This window comes from Talpa occidentalis, unplaced genomic scaffold, assembly GCF_014898055.3.
Source record: "Talpa occidentalis isolate TD23 unplaced genomic scaffold, MPIMG_talOcc4v2.1 talOcc4.13, whole genome shotgun sequence".
NCBI lineage: Eukaryota > Metazoa > Chordata > Mammalia > Eulipotyphla > Talpidae > Talpa > Talpa occidentalis.
Genome location: NW_023601322.1, coordinates 83,449,431 through 83,469,234, shown reverse-complemented (window position 1 = coordinate 83,469,234; position 19,804 = coordinate 83,449,431). Strand labels below are relative to the sequence as shown.

The window sequence follows — 19,804 nt, the reverse complement described above, 5'->3', positions numbered from 1 at the left end:
CCCACAATTATGTGGACTTGCCAAACCACTATGAGACTTACTTTGGTCCTGTGCTTGTTACAAATTCATACAATAACAATTAAACAAATTTGAGATATAGAGGTGAAAAACAGTCTATGTTAGAGCAAGCAGTGTGAATCACCAGAGAAAGGGTGGTCCACAAATTTTTTGTTTTAAAAATTTATTTATTTATTTGTACAAGAACCGGGGTACAGGCCAGATTCGTGGGAGGGTGAGAGGATTCACCAGAGACAGAGTGGGCAACAGAACAGGCAGACTGACGAAATACACTGCTGAAGGGAGCAGCGGGTGCGGCAGGAGAGGTCTGTCGCACCATGTGGGACCCTCGCCTGTGGCCGGGGATTGAACCGGCGCTGCATTGGCTGCGGACAGCTTCACAGCGCAGTGCTCTACTGCCTGCTCAACCAGGGGAGGCCCGAGTGGTCCACAATTTTCAAGACATATTGATCACTTTAATCATAAAGTAAAAGCTAATTCATGAATAAATAAAACTAATCCATAAGCAAATAAAGTTAATACATAAATGACTAAGCAAACAGTCTGATCAAATGAACTTTCTACAGTCTGGGAATATAGTTCTGTAAATTCCTTTCAATTTCTCTGGGGAGCACCCAAATATATTTAAAATGTTTATTCTTTATTATCAAATGTGTAGATTGAATTTGCAATTTGCTAATGTGACAGACTTCTGAGTAAGTTCTATGTTTCTGTATTGGTTCCAAATATACAGTAAGCTTTTAATGAAACATGAAAATGAGATTGCAAAAGTGAATAACAATTCCTGCATTAACAACCATTCCTTTGGAAGATTAATAAGAAGGATATATGCAATATTTTACTGTCCTCCAAAGAAATACTCAACACTGAATTAAAATGCTTAGAAATGGAAGGAAAGGAGCTTGGGCGTGGAATGAGGAAGGCATACAAAATCTTTTATTACTTTAAACTTTTCATTTTAAAATATATGTTAGACTCGTTATTAAAAAAAATGCAAGACAAAAGTCCCCATTTAGCACCATTTGCCCACAACCACCTCTTTTCTAGAGGTTATGCGTAGATACAGATGCCTATAGAAAAATACAGTATTGGTGTGTATATGGTTATGAATGTGTGTGTACTTTAAATCAACAGATCATTGCAGGGATATTAATATAGTAATATTAATATTACTAATACTAGTATTAGTACTAACATTAGTACTAATATTACTAATACTAATATTACTAATAATACTATTTATATTACTATATTACTATATTAATATTACTATACTATATTACTATACTATATTACTAATATTACTATACTATATTAATATCACTATACTATATTAATATATTAATATATACATACATAGTTCTACCACCTGAATTTGTTCTTCTCAACAGCACATGTATCCCCTGTGATTTGAAAATTTGGGTTATGGCTCTCTACTTTGTAAAAAAACCTGCATTAGTACCTGTTTTCCCAAACCCAAAGAGCAGCAGCGAGGAGGTTCACTTTTACGACAAGAGCGGAAAAGCGAAAAGCAAGTCTGTTTGCTTTACGGCAGTGACGCAGAGACGCATGACGCAGTGACGCCAGCGCCCGGCGCCACCTGGAGCCGCGTGAGTGGCCTGAGGCCGCCTCCCCAGACCTTCAGGTGGGTGCCTCATCCGTCCTTTGTGCTCTCCGCGAATGTTGTTTTGGTTTTTATATGCTACTTGCTGTTATTTAGTCGGCTGTGTGTTTGGCTGGGGGAAGCTAAAACATTTTTCCATATAAATGAACGGGAACTACCCCCTCGGCCTCCCGCCATCCGCTCACCCACACGACGACAGCTTATATAGGAATCGCTTTTTCCGAGTGAAGAAAGGGGTACATTGTAGAGGCCTGCACCTATTGGTGTATTTCAGGTGAATTCTCAACAGAACTGAATTATTTCTCAGTTATTCAATGTTCAGGTTATCTATTGTTTTTGCCGCCAGCGTTGCAGGCAGTCCTGAGGTAGGTGGCTTCCTGGGCACCTGTGTGTCTCCAAGGTGTAAATTAGGTTCAGGCTGTGTGAATGCTGATGTTATAATATTTAGAAATACTACAGCATTTTAAATTTGGTATTTTGTAGTGGTAGCAGTGGTGGTTGGTGAGTGACTGAGAAATTCTACTGGATTGACACTTGGAGAGTAACGCCCACATTTGGGACATAGTAGACAGTTTTGCTGGAAAAGTGCCATTTCATACAGTAATTATTATTTTTCAAGAGTCCAGAGGTGAGCATTAGATTAGGGAAGATGAAGATAGAAGACAAATAGCTTCCAAAAAGCAAAGCAAGTCACTTAATTGTGCTTACAAAGCATTGGAAACTATTATGGCTGTGTAACGGTACTTACTGTGAGGTTTTATTAATGTTGAAGGTTGTTTGAAAGATGCCATTAAAATTCTTTTTTCTGGAATGAAATCATACTTTTTGTGATAAAACAGAATTTGGGATTTTAGCATAAAATGTAACCTGTGTTCCTCCAAGTGACAATTTCAGGATCACTTTGACCTAGTCACAACATTGCCTCCCTTAGAAATTATTATTTCCAACAGGAGATGTACCTACTAATGAAAAACAAGCAAACATCCCTTAGGTAACCACACTTTTTCTAAATAAAATATGCACACATTTGAATTTAAAATGCCAGAAGTTGTATTGGTACACTTAGAATACTGATGTTCCTTGACATATTGAGGGGATACATAGGTATATTCAAATTACTATGTTATCACGAGCTATTCACAGGTCATGGAGATTGTAAAATCATCTCATTTTTCAAGCAACAATCCATCCAATAGAGCTGGAATGGATTATGCTCAATGAAATAAGTTAGAAGGAAAAATAAAAATATCAGATGATACCACTTTCAGGAGGAATGATACCACTTTTAGGGAAACTGAACAAAGGGGGGAAAAAAAAAAGACAAAATTGGTTGGCAGCTGTAGATCTGAGACTTAAAGCAGGGGAGGGAGAGGAAAAGGGATCAAACCAGGTGGAAGAGCACAAGGGACCATGGTGATGGTCCACAGGTGATGTGGTGGTGGGAGATTTATAGTAACTATATCTGAGGGGAGAAAGCAAATACTGTACAAAAATGAACAATGTCAGAAAATTTTAAAATTCATTAAAAAAATCCATACTATTGCCCCTCCTAACAAAAAAGGGGGTAAAAAGTTCTAAAATTCTCTTTCAATGCAGAATGCCACTTGGGAGGAGGCTTAAATTTAACTTGGAACTTCCTGGAAGTTAGGACAAACTTAAAAAAAAAAAAAAAAAAAAAAAAACGGTAGAGGGCCTCCCCGGTGGCGCAACGGTTGAGCGCTGGGTTGTGAGGCTGCCTGCAGCCTCTGCAGCGCCAGTTCGATCCCCGGCCGCTGGGCGAGGGTCTTACAAGGTGTGCAGACCTCTCCTGCCGCCCGCTGCCCCCCTCAGCAGTGTACTTCGGTCTTTCTGCCTGTTCTGCTCCCTGTTCTGGCTCTGGTGAATCCTCTCACCCTCCCGCCCTTCTGACTGTACCCAGTGCTTGTATAAATAAATAAATAAATAAATAAATCTTAAAAAAAAAAAAAAGGACTTTGTGTGTAACCATGAAAGTACTATACATTTCAGTGAAAGGAGTTTTGTGATTTAGAAAGCTAATGCGGTCCATTTGTTGTTTCTTGATTTCCAAGAACAAAATCTGGAGTCAGTAGAGAACTGAATATGAAAGTTTGTCTACTATATAAGCCCCATTTGTGTTGCATGCTGAGTTCCCAAATGTCCCAGGTTTCTAGATTTGTGTTCACCCTAGGTAACCTCACTATTCCCCGCTGCACATTGTGGGATAGGACAGGGACTCTGTGGTTTATCTCTTCCTCTTGGCTCCAGCTGTTTCACTTGCTTATGTCCACAGAACCCTTGGTTCTGCAGCTCCTGGGCCTGATGCCCTCCCTCCTACCATCTCTGTCAGCTGAACACCACCCACAATCACTACTTGCCAAAGCACAAACTACACAAGACTTGTCTGTACCTAGTGTGTTTTTATGAAACTGGGGGGTAATAGTGGAGGACTAGAGTCAACATTCATTTTAATTTGTACGTTACATAATATCAACCTAAAATTTTACATTTTGTTATCCAAATAACAGCTGTCTCCTCAGCTGACTCCTCTGTAAGATCATTATTCTCCCTGTTGCCTTCACTTGCTGTTATTTTCTTACATAGAGCATGTTATTATTTAGACCTCCCTTTGCAAAATCCTTTGAGATATTTTCTTCAACAAAGATCAATCCATACTAAGCTTCCCACTAAAATTTGGAAATTAAGAATTTTTGTTAATCTAGTGAATTTATGTTGATGCTCATTAGGGTAGTAGTAAAAATTTGCATTTTCCCTGAATCAAAAAAAAAAAAAAAACTCAGAAATTGCAGGACCCAGAGTGATGATTTTGTTGTTGACACTTTGTGTGTGTGTGTGTGTGTGTGTATGTGTTACATCTCCAATTACATCAGTACTCTTCTAAATAGATTATTATGGATGTACTTCTGGAAAGATGATTAACTCTCCATTAACCTTTTATTTATTTATTTTTTTGTACATGTTTGTGTACTTTTATTTCTCTGTCTTATTTGAGAAAAAAAGCGGAATGCAAGAGATCTTTGTTCTATTCAATTCATATTAATGGCTTAAATTTTGATGTTTAATGGGAGCGACAAAGACACACTAACCAAATGTTTGTACATTTTCTATTAATTACATAGGATAGAAATCCTTTGGGGAATATAAGATGTTTGGTTATATGAGAAGTATATTAATTGTATGAGAAATAAATCTGTTAGCATTCCAGGAATCCTTGCTGCCATTTCCATAAAGTTAATTAGTGGATTCCAAAAATATTTAATCAGTGTCTACTTGTCCAGCACACCAACTGGAATAAAATACTGCACAGAAAACAAACAGTGTTTTTGTTCTAATGGAAGTAGGCAGATGATACATAAATATATTTAACAGTGAATTTAGGCTATGTCTGATGTTACGAAATTTGAAGGGAAAAAGTGGTGTAAGGGGACTAGAAATGATAGTGGTGGGGAAAATTAGGATCATTAAAACACTATTTTCTACAGAGCAGTAGATAAGGCTTAAGGTGACATTTTCATGGAGACGCCACGGAATTTGGGGTGTCAGTCTTATGAAATTGTGATAGAAACATTTCAGGAAAAGGAAGAGCACGAATGAAGTCCCTGCATCAGGAACATGCCCAGAGAGACTCAGAAAAACTCACTTAGCTTATAGGGGAGTGAGAGATGGAAGCGAGATGGGAAGCAAGCGAAGGCACAGTAAGGGTGTCATGTTTTTTTGACCCAGTGGTTGTAGGGCTTTGAGTTTTATTCTTGAGTAAAATGAGTAGTTATTAGAGGGATTTAATCTGAGAAGCAGCAAGATCTAAGAAGAAAGATTTTTTTAAAGGATCCTTTTATTTTGTAGATGAGACTCAGTAGACTATGGAATAATCCTGAGGAGATGATAATGGCTTGGACCAAGATGGCCCACAGTGAAGGTAGCAAGAGCTACTTGGTGTTGGGAAGAATGTAAAAGTTTAGTCAACAGCTTTTGCTTTTACAGTGATTGGTTTTAGATTATGAGAGAAGAGGAGGTGTTAATTTCAAGTATTTGGGTTTTTTTGATTCTGAGAAAATACAGAATAAGGAAATTTCTAATTGTTCAGACAGATAAGAGTGAAGTAGAATGAACAGCGAGTTTGAGAAGGGGAATCAGGTTTTGATTTAGTATGTGTTATAGTGAAAATGCAAAATAGATATTCACTTGGGTATAGCAAGAGAAGCAGCTGGAGTTTCAGGTAGTATCTAGGATAGGAATTTAAATTTGTGAATTAACAGCAAGAAAACGATGAGTTAATTCCTGGAACTACACGAAATCATCCAGGGAGGGAGTATAAATAGAGATGTTCAAAGACGGCTAGGTAATACCACAAGAGTAGACTACACTTATGATCTCGATGGCCCATATTCCATCTGGCTGTGAAATAAGGATGCTGGTCTGGGACTATGATGTAATATCAATTTCAAATTACCCTGTCTCTCCAAACTTCAGCCACTTCAAGTCAAATGTTATTTATGAACTGCTCTAGTATGAGTCATGTTATAATCCACATTGTATGAGTTAAAAAAGCAGACATCCCAGTTGCCCATATTGCTATTAAATTTGAAGCAGGGATTATGTTGTTCAATGTAAAAGAAGCAGCAAGATATAATTTATTTTAACAAGCACAGTAGGAAGAAACAAAAATAAAAAACGCCCAATACATCATGGTCAGGCTGATTTTACCCAGGGAATGATGTCCTCTGCAGTGTAGACCTGGACAGTGTTAGGGCTTAAGGGCAATTGGTAAAATGCAAATTGTAGAGCTGGGCTATTAGGCACTGAATTTAGGGTTCCCAAATTAAGGATTATCTGATTGATTTGGATAAAATCTGAAGATGAAATGTGAGTGAAGTGGTTCGCAGTGATGCTTGGAACAGTTGTTGGAATAGTCTTGAAAATTGACTGTTGCTTTGTGCGGCTTCTTCCCATATATGGAACTGTCCCTTCTGAGCTTGTCTTTCTATCCCAGGTAGTCTCCTTTTCTTCTGTGCAAAACTTCTGCGTGTCAGCCCTGTGAGGGCTCTGCTCAGTTCTTTTAGCCATCATCACATCTTCCTTGCACTCTCCCCTGCTCTTGATGAGGTGGAAAGTATTGAGTAACACTGCAGTTCTGGGTACTGCTTAGGACAAACATCAAAGGTAAGAAAGGAAAAACTCAAAATATAAATGTAGAAATTCAAAATATAGAAACTCAAAATATAAGTGTCTATATGCTGAGGGTTCCTTCTAGCACTTAGTAATGATCTTAGGGGAGACTGCCAGGAAATAAGTTTGTTTGCCTTAACTTTATTATCATTATATTATCATTACTAGTAAACAGCAAGGATGTGCTGTGTTGAGTCCTTAGCACTGAGAACATTATGTTCACATGGGACGTGCATTTGGGATTGAGTATGTTTTAAGAACTGGGGCATCATATGATGATCGATAATGGAAGATGTTAATGTATCTCCCTCCTCCTGTTCAGTTCTTTTTAACTCTTGAATTCTTCATATGCTAAGACCTCACTCTGAAAAAAGCTCTATAGATGGGGTCAATTTCATAGCAAAGACAAATAGAAATGTTTGAAGAGTTCATTAATAAAACCAATGCAAAAAGACCTGCACATGATTGAATATGGAGAAGGAATAAGTTAGGGACAAATTGATAATTTTCAATTGTGTGAATAGTCCATAACTGCTATTGAATAGTTGCTTTCCATGAGGACACAGTAAAATTAAATTGGCATAATTAAGCTTTATTAAATAGATTTTTGAAAAAGGGATGTTTTTGGTAGTTGGCACTGTACTAAATCTTGATGTATTGATTTTTCTTCAGGCTTCTATTGATTATTTTTTTATCAGTGTGGTTTCTCCCATCCAGTAGCAGAAGCAATTGTGAACATTTATGTTCTATTTTGGTTTACAGTGATGACATTAATAATAAGCCATTGCAAGGCTTAATTAGTAAACCAGAAGCAATGTATATGTTTTCCTCCCCCCCCCAAAAAAAAAAAATCTCCAAAAGTCAATAGGACAAGTTTTAGAATTTCAATATTGGGAAATAATTTTAGAACTAACTAAATTTGCAAAGTATCAACTTTTAGAAATCATCAATCCAGCACAGTGTTATAGCTGCTTTAATGACTATTGACTAGTCATCAACTTGAATTTCATAGAGAGGAGATTAAGGCCACTGCTAAGTATAGAAACTAATACAAAACCTACCTTTCGTGAAAATGACTAGACACCAAAGCATGCAATTTGCACATCCATCTGGCTGCTGCTTAAAATAATGTTTGCTCAGACTCATCAGCCTGAAATCCCACATGCAGAGTCTGGGCCATGAAAGAAAGAATAGGCTTTTGTCCCAGGGCTTTCCAAATAGTTGACCTATCTAGCTGACCTTGTCACTTCAAGAACTGTCTCACTTTTTCTGCTGAGGCTTCCACTTCTGTACTACTTTCTCAGCCATAGCCACAGGTGCACCTTTGTATTGTAAGGCAATATAAGGAGTGGTGTTGAAAGCAGTGTGCTTGTCAAAAATACACTTAAAGTGCTGTTCCTGAGGTGGAAAGTGTTTCTGTTTTGCCTAATCACTATAATTAACAGGTAAAAGTGGATGTTTTTAATAATTGAATATTTTAAATTGGTAAGAAAGAAATAATTGAATCCATTAAACATGTTTTCATTTTCATCTTTAAATATAAAAGGTGATACACCCAGGTGTTTTGTAAAAGGTCAAGAATTAAAACAGAACAAACATTTTTCATTCTAGGCACTGTTTTGGAAGTTCCCTAGGTGATCTTTTTTTTTTTTTTTAAGATTTATTTTTATTTATTTTTGTACAAGAGCTGGGGTACAGGAGGTCAGAGGCATGAGAGGGTGAGAGGATTCACCAGAGACAGAGCGGGGAGCAGAACAGACAGACGACCAAAATACACTGCTGAGGGGAGCAGCGGGCAAGTCAGGTCTGCCACGCCATGTGGGAATCTCCCTGGCTGGTTGGGAATCAAACCTGCATTGCTGAGGCTGCAGACAGCTTCACAGTGCTGTGCTCAACCCCCTGCACCACTGGAGAGGCCCCCTAGGTGATCTTTTAACATATAAAAGTGTAGATAGAGAGCCTCTCCGGTGGTGTAAGGGGTTAAGACACAACCTATGAAACTATCCACAGCCTCTGCAGCATGAGTTCTATCCCTGGCCAGAGAGCTACCCTCATGGCACAGCTGACCTCTCCTGCCTCACCCGCTGCTCCCCTCAGCAGTGTATTTCAGTCAGTCTGCCTGTTCTGCTCCCCACTCTTTCTCTGGTGAATCCTCTCACCCCTTGCGACTCTGTCCTGTACCCTAGGTCTTGTATGCATAAACAAACAAATCTTTTTATTTATTTTTTATTTTTTCATTTTTTAAAGACTTATTTATTTATTTATACAAGCACTGGGTACAGTCAGAGGCGCGGGAGGGTGAGAGAATTCACCAGAGCCAGAACGGAGAGCAGAACAGGCAGAGTGACAAAATACACTGCCGAGGGGAGCAGCGGGCGGCAGGAGAGGTCTGCGCACCATGTGGGACTCTTGCTGGCAGCCTGGGGTGGAACCGGTGCTGCAGAGGCTGTGGGCAGCTTCACAGCCCAATGCTCAACAGCTGTGCCACCAGGGGAGGCCCTAAACAAATCTTTTTTAAAAAAAGAAATAAAATAAAAATGTAGATAAGATCAGGAAAGAAAGTACTGTGTTCTCCTTTACTGGCATTTAGGTAAATACCTGATCTGTACTGCTGGTCTCCCTGGGACAAAATCGTAGTTTGAGGGCCTCCCCAGTGGTGCAGCAGTTGAGCGCTGGGTTGTGAAGCTGCGCCGCAGCCTCTGCAGTGCCAGTTCGATCCCCAGCACCGGGCGAGGGTCCCACATGGTGTGCAGACCTCTCCTGCCGCCGGCTACTCCCCTCAGCAGTGTACTTCGTCAGTCTGCCTGCTCTGCTCTCTGCTCTGACGCTGGTGAATTCTCTCACCCTCCCACACTTCTGACTATACCCAGTGCTTGTATAAATAAATAAAGAAATCTTAAAAAATTAAAAAAAAAAAAAATCTTAGTTTGAAACTCTTGCCAGTTTGGGGATATTGGAGTTTTAGTTTTGGGTTGTTGGTCTCTTTTCACATGGAGACTTGTTAGCAATGCCTTTGAACCATGTTTGTTTCTGGGTATTTCTCCCAGACTCTTTGTAGCCATTTGGCCTCCTGGACTTCCCTTTTTCTGGGGTGTTTCTCACAGCCAGTGCCCCTTCCTAGAATTTGTCAGTTTACCCTAGATCAGGGATGGATTGCCATGCATCTTATATGTCTTGTTCTAACTGGACTCAGCATGGATATTAGTTTCTTTATCAGGTACTGGGTGTGTTTGGGGGGATATTAGTTTTTATATCAGGTACTGGGTGTGTTTGGGGGGACTTGAGGGGGATGGGGAAGGGGCACTGGAGTATCTTGACTTTTATTCCTGCAGTGATTAGTTTGGTACTTCATCTTAGGTCAACTTGAGGACAATTGTGAGTCTTCTTATGCATGAGAAAGATATATTTCACCCTTTTTTCTTGTCTAATTTGTCTTAGCACTATTTTCAGTGCAAAGGTCTACATTTTGTGTATATTTTTTTCCAAGTGAATTATATCATTTGACATTACAAATGCAATTTTTAAAATTTCATTTTCCAATTATTTCCCAAAATATATGGAAATAGTTTCTTTTATATTGTACTTGGAAACTTTTTAAAGTTACTTTTTAGTTGAGGTAGTTGTTTTACAGGACAGGGAGAGGGGTACCCCAGAACCCTCAAACCTGCCTGCTCTAAATAGGTTCTGCTATCCACTGCATCAAGACAAAACATATAAAACCTTTGATGGAAAGGAACTTTAATACAATTAGTGAACAATAAAAAAAAAAAAAGACAAAATAGTTTTTAAATCAAGCACTCAAAGTTACCCATACCCTTGTGGGTAAAAGTCCACCCAAACAGGATTGGCCCAGAGCAAGGCCCAAAAGCCTGCCTCAATGCTAAAGCACCTTTTGGAGGGGACCCATAGAAAGAGGTCAGTAACAGACAAGTCTGGGAAGAAAAGAGCAAAATCAAAATAAAGAAAAAAGCTGCCATTGTTAACCTCCCCATGAGTCTCTCACCTACATCTGATTCAACCAGTCCAGGACCGAAAGGCAAGGGAGTTTCTTCACATGTCACTCTGCTCCATGTGCCTCCTCCTGCTATCCTTCTGGCTCCCTCCTACTTCCTTCTTACTCTAGTCTCCTCTCCAACTACTTCTCCTCCCTGATCAGCTCCACCCTCCTTTGGGTGGGGCAGGGAACCTGGAACCTCCCCTTTTCCTGGGCACCATTCTATTATAGTTGCTTAGGAAATCAGAAGAATAATCTGTATAGGAAATCCTGTAATTTCCAAATATAGTTTTCTTTTTTCCACTTCTTATTTTCATGCCTTTTATTTATTTTTTATCACTTTATTTTATTGCCTAGAATATTCCATGTTTGTGACATTTATGATGTGTTACTGATCTTTAGGGCAAAAATTTCAGTACCTCACCTTAATATATGGTATTAGCTGTATTTTTAGTTGACTTTTTGAAGATAGAATAAATTCCCTTTTCTTCTTTTATGAATGTGAGTGAAATGGTTTATTTGTGACTGTTTGAATCCACACCACTTTTCTTCTTTATTCTGTTAATATTTTGTATTACATTGGTTGATTTTCGATTGTAAAATCACTCTGCACTCCAGGAAAAAAAATCCAGCTTAGTCATGATATATTTTTGTTTATAATGTTGGATCCAATTTACATCTAAGGCTTTCTTTCAATCTTTGTAATTCTCTCTTACAGAGTTTTTGCCAAATTTTAATATAAAGGTTATGGTAGCCCCACAAATTAAATTGTGAAGTGTTCCCTCCTCAACTATCTTTGAAAGTATTTCTCCTTATAAGTTTGATGCAGTTACATGTGTTTTGTGGACAGATTTTTGAGAATTAATTAGTTTCTATAGCATTTAAGATATTAAATATGTTTTACATCAATTTTGGTAAGTTGTGTTTTCCAAAGAAATTTTTCATTTCTACTGTGTTGTCCAGTTTGTTGTCATGAAGTTGAGCCTAATCTTGTTTTTTTTTAAATAGATCCCAAGAATCTATAAAAAATATACATGTAATCCTTATGTTCCTAGTATTGACAATTTTTTCTTTTCCAGTATATTTTACTAAAGCTGTATCAGGTTGCTAATTATATTTATTCCATTCTTTTTAGATAGTATCCATGCGGTTTCTAATTATATTTTTAAGTGATGTACTTGAATACTCAAGCCATGTATTTATTGTACAAATGTATTTAAGGTTAAATCAGAGATATCATAAGTGTCATAGCAAAAAGAAAGAACAATTAATTCTTGTAATGTGTGGGCAAATTCTATTTGCAAAGTAATGAATAATCATTGAACCATTTTTAGAATGTGTGAGTTCAAACATATCTTGCTAACTATGTTAATATTTATTAACAAATGTCATGACAGTATTTCAACATTTTAATTTGACAAATTCAGTTCAGATTATATTTTCATATGGATGCATTTCTGACTAAAGTGTAAATTATTTCCTAAGCTGACAGAATTTGTAATTAAATTTTAATTACAAGACAATTTATAAGCTAATCTTTCCTACTGAGGATATTTATTTTCAGGATTTTATTCATATTTTATGTGTTTTAAGACAGTAGAAAGGAGGGTCCCTCTATTCATGTCTGGACCTGTATTTAACCATTTGTGTAGTTATTATGAAAAACACATTATTTCTAAAAATCTATTTCCAGTCCTTTGCTTTAAAACTAGCAATGTGTTATTGCTTGATATGGGATATCAAATGCAAAAAGAAATTCTATGGTGAAAAAAACAACGAACTGTAATCCAAAAATTTGGGGACAGGGCAAAGGACATAATTTTTTTTTTTTTTTTTTTTTTTTAGGCAAGTTGCTGATAAACTTAAAAATACGTATCTGAAAATTGCTTTGAGACTGCCTAAGAAAAATGCCTGCGGGGAATTAAATGATTACTTGAGAAAACTTATATGTGCTATTTCATTTAATCATAAACTAAAAAGGGAATAAGAATAAGGGAGTTATAAGTTCAAAACTTAAGAAAGCTCTATGGGCTAAAGCCATTACTCTAAAAAATAAATCCTGCTACACATCACAGGGAATGAACACAGTAAATTTCAGGGTTTGGAAAATGTTTCTTGTGGGAGAAAATCCCATTAAAGTAGATCTGAATTACTTCAAAAGAAGGTCCATGGCTGTGTCAACTGCCATTAACATGAAGGATACTTCCCTGATTCTCATTTCATTACATTTGTATCAAATTCTATGACTTTTGTTTATGATCAATAACCAATTTCTTCTAAGAACACTAAAAGGTTACAACCTGATTTGCTCACAGTAATGAAGATTTACTAGAATGAGAGTCATCTCTATTTAAATCAGCCTATTGAGTCATTCATTTTCACAGGCAGGGATGAGCTTATTGTATTCATCACTGTCCTCTGGCTAATGGAGATTTGAGTCTGTATCATAATTTAAGGCAAACATCGATTTGCGTTTACAAGCCCCAGTTTCCTCCCAGGTGTTTGCCTCACAGGAACTCATATTACTCAGCTTCACTAGCAGCCTGTTGAAGGAGAGACTCACTGAAAGACAAAACAAGATGAAATGCATATTCTGAACTTAGTTGACTTACATGATTAACAAGTTTACTAGATCTTTGAAATGAATTCATTTTAAACTTTTTTGCATGTTTGAAATTTAACAAACTATTCACCTAATTAATTATTTTTACCATGTTCTTACCCACTGACAATTTAGCATTCTAATTATTCAGTGTGTCAGTGAGCATTTTTATGTTCATCTCATCAAATATGTTCCCCCTAATAAACCCTTCACTGGAATTTACCTCGTTTTTGTTTTTTTTTTTTTTTCCCTAGTGTGATCAGCGTTGATGTGTTTTTCAGAAAATAATATACTTATTCCTTGTCATGTGCATTTCCTTAGAAATATACATTTTTCTATCCATAAGCCTATATGACTAAATTCTGAAATAGGTCATCCAGGACTTTTTATATTTGGAATAGTCATAAGTTTTACCAATTGTTTAATGACTGTAGTTAGTATTCCAGAGATTGTTCTTTCAGCTCAGGATATTAGCCTCTAGACCTCCATGTGTTTCTCAGAGAAAGCTGCTGCTTTCTTTTGTTTTTGGTTTTTGTTGGCCATGAATCCCCACGCTTACGGATCAAAAAATGCTTCCTTGGTGAATATTTCAAGTGTTCTATATTTTTCCAGAACTGTGTTTTCTGGAACTGCAAGCTCATGTCTATAATTACATAAAAATGTCAGTGCTTTCTTAATACAAGGTATTATATTTTATATGAAAGATATGTAGTAGTAAATAGAACATACTATTCTACATCCTTGTGAGGGAAATACTAAGAATAAAATTACTAATGAGCTCATCATACACCTCACTTGTCACATTTGAGGAAAGTGCCAGAAAAGGCAAATTTAGAGTTCTATGAGAGCAAAATAGGTTCTGTCTTTTAAGCACACTAGATTCTTGACTGGCAAGCTATTCATCCTATGCATGCTCTCTGGGATAGTTTGATTTGGTGGATTTCTTAGTATCCTCTCCCTGAGGTCTATGTTACATTTATTGGGGGAAGTTCATTTTGATAATCATTCCTTATTATGTTCTATTTAATGGTTTTATATATACTAATGTCACAAGATTTTCTTTTGTACTTTTTTAACAAATTGCAATATATACAAATAACAATATAGTATTATGCAATAAAATGGAACAACCTATTTAGATGTACAGCAATTTACACGAACTTACATATGCATAATTAGAGAACAATTAACTAATCTGCAGTAAAAGAGCATATCGTTTGATGCCTGGGCCAGAGGTGACAGAGGGCAAAATGCAAATGGTTGTGAGGAAAATTTGGATGGTGGTGGAAATACTCTGTTTCCTGATTGGGATGATTATATGGGGCTGTACATTTGACAAATTTATCATTATAAACTTAAAATAGATGTTTTTAATTGCATATAAATCATTGTTCAATGAAATTAACCTAAGAAGTAAACACTAAAATAAACTACATGTTGTGGGAGAATGGAAGCAGTAAGGCCCTCTAAGCTGCTTTGAAAATCTGATTGGACAATGATGATTTTAATAGCAGAATTGGAAATCAAGAAGATAGATTTTGGATTTGTTTTGAAGGCTAATTATATATAACCTATTGATGTTTTGGTTATATATACTTGAGCGTGGTGATATCTGATGAATGGGGAAAAATCAAGGACAATATCTGAGTTCACCTTAAGAAATTGGGTAGGATTGCCCATTTAAAACAGTTAATTTTAAATAGAAACTATTGGTTGTCTGATAGAGAATTAAGACTTCTGTATGGCTGTGGTCATTTTAAGATGCTTCTTAAGATACCTGTGGACAAAACAAAACAGAGCATTGGATACATGTGTCTGGATGTCTAAGGCAAGTTTGCGTCTCAGGTTATAGAGGTAGAAGTCATAGAAGCAGACGCTATTTAAAGGCATAAACTTAGGGCAGATTAAATAATCCAGGCTAGGGATGGAGCTGGGGGAAATGAGCCAGCAACGGAGACTGAGATGATGAAGTAGTTAACAATATAGGCCCACAACCAGAAGTGAATGGGGGTCCGAGGCAAGAAAAGGTGACAGACTTTGAAGGATAAAGGTGAGCACCATGCTCACGCAGTGAGAAGGCCTGGCTAAGGTGAGGAAGGTGGGCCTCCCTGGTGGCCTTGAGGTCAAGTCTCAGTGCTGTCATTGCTAAGGCCTGAGTTCAATCCCTGGTGAGGAGCTAACCCACATATGGTGCTGTAAACCTCTCCTGTTTCACCTAATGCTCCTCTTAGTAATGTATTTCAGTAGATCTGCCAGTTCTGCTTCGCACTCTGTCTTTGGTGAATCCTCTCACCACCCCCCACCCCTGCCCCACCTGTAGCCTACATGACAGTTCTATATAAAAATTAAAAAAAAAGATGAGGCAGGTGATCACTGCATGAAAATTGTTGTGACCTTTACAATAATCATCTCTGTAGCAGAAAGGATAGAAACCAGGGTGGAAGAGCCTTTAGAAGATCTGTGAAGTGACCGTAAGTTTATCAAGAAAATTGGCAATGAATTAGGAAGAAAGAAATGGAGCAGCAGGAGGAGGATGATTCTGTTCAAGCTCAGGGAATGTTTTCTTTGAATTAATAAATCATTAGTGATTCTTTGAATGCCAGTGCTAATATTTCATGGAGAATCTGAGACATTGTTGATACAAGAGAGGAGGTGAGTGTGTGAGGAAAGTCTTGGAGAAGGCCAGAAGACCTGGGATGTGCAGGACTTGTTATTTAAAATAAAGATTCACTTTAGGAAGTAGAGCATCGTGCTGAGAGAGCATACTAGTATTATTGTCGTCTATGCCTTAAGACTCAGTTTCAAATAAAAAAGAAAATGTAGCAGAATAACATTCAGTTAAACTTAAGATTTGTTTAGCATTCTTTTATGTTTTGAAATACTTGATTTTTCCAGGTTTGTCTGCCCGTCAGGTATATTTTTGAAAATGCCTTCTTTTCATTTCAATTTTATAGTAGATGTGCAATGAAGGCATTTTTGAAAGGTGATGCTTCTTGAGATTGTTTATACTGAAGGAAGAAAACATTTAAACAATGTTATCCTGTTGGAAGAAAAGTTTCAACGGAACCACAAATGAGGCTAAGGAAACAGCAGAGCTGATCTGAGTATGTCAGCAAAAGGATGAGTCCCTTGAAAATGTGCAGCTACAGTTAAGTCATCCCCAGTCCCGTGGCATGCAGGGCATAACCCTATAGATGTCACAAACCAGTTGCTATTGGAAGATTGGTATGATCAGTTGCTATGATCAGTTCTTCAGCAACTCATATTCAGAGCTAAGAGACTTCATCTGATGTGGTAAGAGGAGTCAGTGAAATATTTAAGGGTTATAGCAAGAAGTGAGGAAAATTCTGTCATTCTGAAATTCCATGAAACAAGGTGTTACTGGGTTTGAGAGGATAGCGCCAGTTCTTTACTTTGGCTAGGAAAGAATTCGAAGCCATGTTTAAGCAAGGAAACTTTTTTTTTTTAAAGATTTATTTATTTATTTATACAAGCAGTGGGTACAGTCAGAAGTGCAGGAGGGTGAGAGAATTCACCAGAGCCAGAGTGGGGAGCAGAGCAGGCAGAAGGACCGAAAGACACTGCTGAGGGGAGCAGCGGGCGGCAGGAGAGGTCTGCGCGCCTTGTGGGACCCTCCCCCAGAGGCCAGGGAGCAGCCGGGATCAAACCAGCGCTGCAGAGGCTGCGGGCAGCTTTGCAACCCAGCACTCAACTGCTGTGCCACCGGGGAGGCCCCTAAGCAAGGAAACTTTATTTACTGACTGTCCCTGGGGAGGGGACTGAACTGGCAGAGTCTGGAGGAACAGCTGTGAGGAATAGTGGGGAGATTCCTGGTTAAAATGGGGTGAGGTGGGGCTGTTCTCTCTGTCCCTTTCTGTGGTTTACTGTGCAAGCACCTCCAGATTGTTGGTTTACAGGGGCCAGCAGGAGTTGTCACTCACTGTTCTCCTCTTCTCCATGGGTGTAATTTTATCAGCCCTGACAACAGGTTGGGCAGATGACTAACTGTCCCCAGTTTCTCCATCTCCAAGGTTGGGGGGGTCCTAGATACACTGCCCATCAATTTACTAACTGCCTAACAAAAGGATGTCATTCAAATAGGAAGAAACCTGAGATTGTGAAATCTGAGTTCAGGTTTTAGGGGAAAAAACAACACAAATTATCTTAGTAGTAACATTGGGATGAGTACCAAATCTATGGGAGCTTCTCCCACACTTCCTGGTAGATTTGGAGAACTTGGGGTTCTTCCCTGGGTGGTTCTAATACCTCCTTCAAACGTAATAGCATCAAAACTTTTCATCAGTTGGGTATCTTTTGCTGCAAGTGTCTGAATAAACTAAATGTGGCTTAAACAATGAGAAAAAATATGCTACCTGACCTAGCAAGAAGTCCCAGGGTAGACTGTGTCAGAGTGAGTGCTTGCTGGCTCCGGGTCATTCTATCTGGGAGCTCTTGACTTACCCTTTTAGGGTGGAAGTAAGAACAGCAGAAGCTCCTAGCCTTGAGGCCTCCCATGGCAGTGCACAAAACAGGAACAAGTGAGTTCCTATTTTATTTCCCCCTTTTTAATTATGAAGAAAACTATTCCAGAAGCCACTTACTACATAGACTTCCCCCCTTGTTATTTTTTTCTGCCATGTGATCATAACTAGCAAATCTTTGATAGAGGAAATAAAATTCTGAAGATCGGCAGAGACAATGAATTTTTAACCCTGAGTTAGGGGGATTCCTTAGAGATACATGAAAGATTAGTTCTTAAAGCTAGGGTTCTGCCTGCAAAGTAGAAGGGAAGGGCTAGTGACTGCTAAAACATGGTGGAGTGTGTTCAATGTGATTAGTGCAACGGTCATCATGAAAATCATTCAGTAAATATTAGCTGCTCTGCTCTACCAGAGCTACTCTGATGGAAGATGTAATAAATGACACCAGTCTTGCACCCCACACTACATCCTCTGCCTCCATCCAACTTGGGCATCAAATATTGTAGTTACCACTTAAATGCCTGAAATGTCGCTTAAATTCTTCCTTGACTTTAAGTCTTTTTCCCTTGTCATCTATCTGTTCACTTAAGCCACAGCTAATAAATTGTTCACCTAGATCTAGCCCTATCTATTTTTAGAAATCTTGCCTGTTGTTGCCAAATTGATCATCTTTAAGGCAATTCTGCCTTAAGATCCTGTAAAAATGTAATCCTCTTGCTATTACATCTAAAATTTGAACTTCTTGGAATCATTCCCCTGTAGCCAGACAGTGGCACAGCCTCCTCTGTCCCGCACCACTGGGAACATGCAGTCTCCTGGAAGAACATGGTGTAAGGGAGATAGAGAACACTCACATTCCGTTGTCTATAAAGAGTCAGGAGCCCATTCCAAGTCTGAGGAGCTGAGAAGGACCACCTTGCATTCAGCCAGGACAGAGGAAGAGGACAGGCTTTCAGAAACGCTATTGTGGCAAATGCAGAGATGTGCCTCCCAGATCGTCTTTCAAGGAAGGACTTGCTGCTCAATTGCTGAGTTTGCCTGTCTCAACAACTGGGAGCCACCTTACCTGCTGAACTGGCCATGCCTTTCTTGGGCTTGCTTCAAGGCTTGGATTCTTAACCTGCCCTATCCTGTTTCATCCTTCATGTCTAGATTTGATTCCTCAGGCACTTCAAACTCTACCTCTGCATCAGCTTCCAGAAATCACAGCTTGCAACAATTCATAATTTCTACCGGAAAGCTTTTTAACGCTCCGTTTTCTTTCTGGCTTGATTATCATCACCTAACTTGAGCCTTTTCACGCCAGATATGTAGACATAATTATAGTTCCCTGAATACATCACCAAGATTGTGCAGAGAAAATGCAGTTGATTGAGTATGTACCTGCTGCTAAGTGCGTGCTCTCTCTCTCTCTTTCTCTCTCTCTCACTCTCATTCTCACTAAAGCTGCCTATGAGTCAATAGATACTCAAAAGTCATCTGCCCAGACACATAGTTATTAAACCAGGGAATTCAGATTCTGATCCTCCTTATCCCTTTGCAACTTTGCAATTTCATAGCCTATTTCCTTAATAACTACAGTAAGCGGCTGCTGCCCGCACTCTTCTCTTTCCTTTGCAGGTTCACTGGTGCTCACCCAACTCACCCAGCTCATCAGTACCTTCCAAAAGCAGCCCCTAAATGTCTTCTGCCCTTGTGCTGCTGATGTCCTGTGTAGCCCTATTGTTAATGCCCCCAGCTTTTGCCCACATCACAGTATTTACCATTCCTGTATTTTAATCCTGTTGGCCTAACATCCCCAGTGCTGGCTGGTCCCTGTTGCAGTCCTATCTTACCTCCTCCTCATAATGATTTTAAGTGATTTGGTGTCATCACATAGTAAGTACTGAAAACCATTAATT

The 19,804-nt window shown here is 38.5% G+C and overlaps 1 protein-coding gene across 5 annotated transcripts in view; it reads left to right on the top strand.

The window, feature by feature from the left end:
* The first annotated feature begins 1,610 nt into the window (after nucleotides 1-1,610).
* LOC119243557 (protein FAM170A-like) overlaps nucleotides 1,611-19,804 on the top strand; it is a 192,109-nt gene continuing 173,915 nt past the window's right edge. For 4 of the 5 annotated variants that reach the window (XM_054694502.1, XM_054694500.1, XM_054694506.1 and 1 more), the window contains exon 1: nucleotides 1,611-1,663. The gene's annotated coding sequence lies outside the window, so the exon portion shown is untranslated. Of the gene's footprint in view, nucleotides 1,664-6,650; nucleotides 6,821-19,804 lie in introns of all 5 variants that reach the window. The other variant, XM_054694501.1, reaches the window with a different exon arrangement.